We start from the raw sequence: 4,907 nt of genomic DNA, 5'->3' as shown, positions 1-4,907 counted from the left end.
TTTTCCTCATCTGTGGTTTTAATCTGATGGGTACCCAAGGAAACAAATGCTGTCTACAGATGGTCTTTGCTGCCTGCCCAAACATACTTATTTGTTATCAGCATTGGCCTTGCAGGATCTGGTTTCTCATCCTAACTAGCTGTGTAGGAAATAAAAGCCAGTCATTTCATCTCTGTAAAATCTCTCTGGGAGAGATTATCTCTAAAATCCTTTCTAGTTCTCAAATCCTTTGATTTAATGATTCTGTTCCAAATCTATCTGGTTTGGGTATTAACTAGTTTGCATGGCCAACCAAGCCCCAATCCAGATGCAACAGGGCTCCTCCAGGTCTGTCACAGGAACAATACCTTTCTTCTATTCCATTACACTGGGTTGAGATAATGGGAAGTTATTTGTTGTTGTTGTTGTTGTTGTTGTTTCTTAAATAAGAAAACCATAGCATCTGATGCATATTTTCTAAAGACTAGAATCTTCTGAAATGTTTGTAGTAGTGTTTTTACATACCTGAATACAACATGTGATTTAAACACTGTTAATGTCCAAACCACCATGTTCGGAAAATGCAGGAAATGTCAGAAACTATTTAAGTTGCTTATAAATTGTATCCCAAAGCTAGAAGTTTACTGGATGGGAAGGACCACAAACACAGTAGCTTGGACAAGAAAGTCTTCTTTGAGGCCCTAAGACGGCTGGGTGCTTTACCCAAGCACTTTCAAAGCACCCTGTCCTTGCCCCTATTGTCACACCCAAAACTGTGTTATTTAGTTGTTAGTCTCCCTGATTACACACTGCAAGTTCCTTGAGGGCAGGGATTGTGCTTGTTCATTGATGTACCCCTAGGGCCTGACACCCAAGGACTCCATAAATACTTGTTGAATAACTGTTGAATAAGTAACTGGCTACCCTCACTTATTGATCTGCCAGGAGCAACAGAAGCAGGCAAGAATAGCACCACATGACATAGTAATAAGAGGCGCCATTATCAAAGTATGACTGATGGATGCCTAGAAATTTCCATTCAATGATGTCTCTATAGTATGTCATACTATACCTGCCTACTCTTGAGTAGCACCAAAGGATACAAGACATTTTGATGGGACCATTTTGACTATGTATCCAACTCTTACACATACCTCAGTAACATTTGCAAAGAGTGTACTACGCACAAACAGCTAAGCACAAAGAATGAATACTCTTCAAGGGAGGAAAAATGAGTTGGTGTGGGGTATATTTTAATAGGAAATTCCTCTGGCTACATTTTATAGAAACTAGATAGAGTATCTATTATGCAATTGCTCAGCACATCCTTTGGTAAAGGATTAACAGAACCTTTTCTCCTTCCTTGTGAGAATTTGACCTTGGGTTAACTTTCTAGCTCTGTTCCCCTGGCAACCTAATAAAGAGTAGTATATCAGCTATGTTGCTAGGCGACATTACATATGGTAGAAATGACCCTAAAGTGGTAAACAGCATCCAGACTGGGAGAACGACAGATGCCTGATGGAAAGCCACAGCTGTGAGCTTCCCTCACTACAGTGACTCTTGGAATACACGTGTCTCTTGCAGGGACCCTGGAAGCTATTTCTATGGAGTTGTTAATAAGAGGTACTTGCTCCCGTGGGACAAGAGGCTTTTAAGCCAGAAGAGCTCCCATACTTGCCTGATGTGGGTCTGTCTCCTTGTGCTGAGCCACATGGACAGAGGCAGGCACTCTGACAGAGGAGCAACATCTGGCTCTGCCCTCCTGGCCAGCTGTGCTTCCCATCCTATGCCCTTCTCAGTGGGTCTAACATGGAAGTTTTTGAGTGTGAATGTTTCTGAACATTCATTTGAGCCTACGTAGACCCCTGGAGGGCACTACAGTCTGATTTGCTTGCTTTTTCTGGTGGTAGTAGAAGCTCCACAGAGAGTATGAATGGTGGAAAGATGTGAAACTGTCCAGTATGTTCTTTTGCTTCCAAAAAAAAATTCCTAATTATACCCTTCACAGTCTGCATGACAGTTAATCCACATCCATTACACATCACTAAGATATCTATCTCAAATTGATGCCTCCCTTTGAAATCCCCAAGCTTATTCCTGCTCAACTTTCTTCACCTAAGCACATAATCCCAATCCTAACCCCCACTGATTTTTAACATGCTACTAGAGGTCTGAAAAAAATCAAATGATAGATATAGAAATTGCTCCCCTAAACCACAGTTGTCCATGAAGAATTGGCAGTAGTAAAATTATCCATCTGGAGGGTCAGAGCTCATGCTAAATGCCCTCCTCAAGTTATGAAGGTTCCATATCATCTGATCACAATGGTGTGAGTTAATGTCATCTTTAAAACTAGGACATATTGGAAACCAACCAAACTACACCTGCCAAACAAAAAACTTTTCATTTATCTCTACAGAAGCATTATTTGAAGAAAAGAATTCAAGTTTTCAGAGCTTAAATGAAAGGTTTGAGGAACACAGCAATATTTGGTGGAAATATGGAACAAAAATCAGTGAAAACATTGCCTATCGTAAGCAACTGAGTAAAGTGCCCATTTTTGAGTTAGAAGATAATGTGACCATGGGAAGGCACAGAGCAAGCTACAAGAGTTCAGCAACGAGAGGAAGTGATAATGCTCAAGACAGAGCGTCATAGAACTTCTCACCCACCCCAACCCCTTGCCCCTCCCTACCCCATTACACTAGACTTCACAGAGACAGTTCTATTGTCAATGCACAAAGGACACGCAAGAAAAACCTAGAAGTCCAAATGAAACAGTTTGAATTCAGTTGACCAAGGCCACTCCAGTCTTCCCCACTGCCCTCAGAATCAGTGCATGCAGCCCTGCCTGTTGCCTTTCTCTCTGTGGGGTTTATCACAACATCAGTTAACAACAACAACAACAAAACTCATCATAATATTCTGAACCTCCAGAATACTCAATTTCACAACATTTTGCAGACCACTAGGTCAATAGCTTTCCTAAGGAACATTCAAAGTCTAGTGACCACCAAAATATTTACATCAGATTGGCATCTTTCTGCCAAATGACCAGAAGCCACGATGCTCTATGTCATTTCTAAATTTATTACATTATACAGGCCTTATTTACATTCCTTTACATCCCTTGCTATGAAAGCCTGTCCCCTTCCCTTAAGAGAAACAGCTTCCCAAGGATGCCATTTTAAAATTCCACTGCAAGTAAGAATCCTGTTCCCATCCATGCAACATATGTAATAGGACTTCCAAAAAAATCCTAATCATACCCTTTATAGTCTGCATGACAGACAAAAGGACCCCTTGGTGAACTTGGATTGAATGTACCAGAAAGATGCCAGATATAAATTAAATTCCTAATGATCTGCATTGGGCCTAACTGTGAGTTTACTTATAAAAATATCACCAACTCCACAAATTAAACCTCAGAGACACTGTGCAGATTATAAACACTGACTGCCATAAATACTGAACATAAAATTAAAAACTGAGGACAGTTTATGATCTGATAGTCCACACAGAGGAAGTTGCTCCTTTAAAAATGACAGAATACAGCAACCAAATTCAGTTATTCCCAGTGCCAATCCACAAACTCCAAACAGCTAACCAGGGGCACAATAATGTAAGACATTATAGAAGAAAGAGAATCATTTAAATATAAGCTTTCCTCTCAATGATTTTGCCACTTTAAAATTGAATAACATGATCGTAGTCCAGAAATGATTCTGGCAGTATGAATCAGATTGGAATTTCTAAGTTTCCACATCACAAACCTAACCAGATCTTGGGCAAGTTGTAAAGAATCTGGCCTCAGCTATATAACTAACATAACTAATCCACTATTTTCCAAAACTTGTGGGAACATAACTTAATATTAATATTATGAATGTAAAAGGTAGCCTAAAATATAGCACAAAATTAAGTTCACTCATTAAAGTTATCATTTTTTAAATCCTGCTTTATCTTACAGCTGGTTTCTCAACCTTGGTACTCTTGATATTTTGGACTAGATCCCCCTGTTGCAGGGGCCGTCCTATGCATTGTAGGATGTTCAGCAGCATCCCCTGCCTCTACCCTAATGATGCCAGCAGCACTCTGCCCTGAGTTGTAACGATGGAGAATGTCTCCAGACATTGTCAGATATCTGTCCTCTGGGGGCAAAAACACCCCCAGTTGAAAATCACTGTCTTAGAATGAAATCTCTAATGTAACTTTTTTTTTAATGGAGGCACTGGGGATTGAACCCAGGACCTCGTGCATGCTAAGCACCCACTCTACCACTGAGCTATACCTTCTCCCTCTAATGTAACATTTTTCACTTTGCACCCAGTGATATGAATAGGTCATGGAGTCGCCAGAGAAGATCATTGCTCTGCCAGAGAAAGTAGGCAGAGAGTTGAACTGTGAGGTAGAAAAGTCATATTAAAACATCAGAAATACTTTAAACAGAGATAGCCAAAATATCAGACACGACTCCTTGCAAAGTGTATCTTCTACACCTCCATTTAGGTTTCCCTTTTGCTAAGGTCCCTCTTTTAAAGCAACACTAATATTTTAATTTCTGGTAAAAAAAGTGTTTCTGGTCCTTGCTAACTTTCAATGTGTAACTCTTGATCTAGAACAACAATTTTCAAACTATCTCTGGGAAAAGACCGGTTTTTAAATTTCCAATCTACTGTAGACTAATGTATGGTCCTACTGTGTGGATTAGGATCAAAGAATTCACAGAACAGCAGCTGTCTCTGGCCACAGTTTGAGCAGAGCCATCCTAGGGTTTTAACTTCTATTGAAATGTACAGTGTAAACATCTTCTGAACTCTTCAATGACTAACATTTATTTACAAGCCAATTTTTAATGTTTTTGATTATCTCTTTTGGTTCAAGAGGCAGAAAGGAAAGTGATTTTTTAACCACCTTTCGAAATT

Source organism: Camelus ferus, chromosome 13, assembly GCF_009834535.1.
Source record: "Camelus ferus isolate YT-003-E chromosome 13, BCGSAC_Cfer_1.0, whole genome shotgun sequence".
Lineage (NCBI taxonomy): Eukaryota > Metazoa > Chordata > Mammalia > Artiodactyla > Camelidae > Camelus > Camelus ferus.
Note: the sequence above shows the minus strand (reverse complement) of the source record.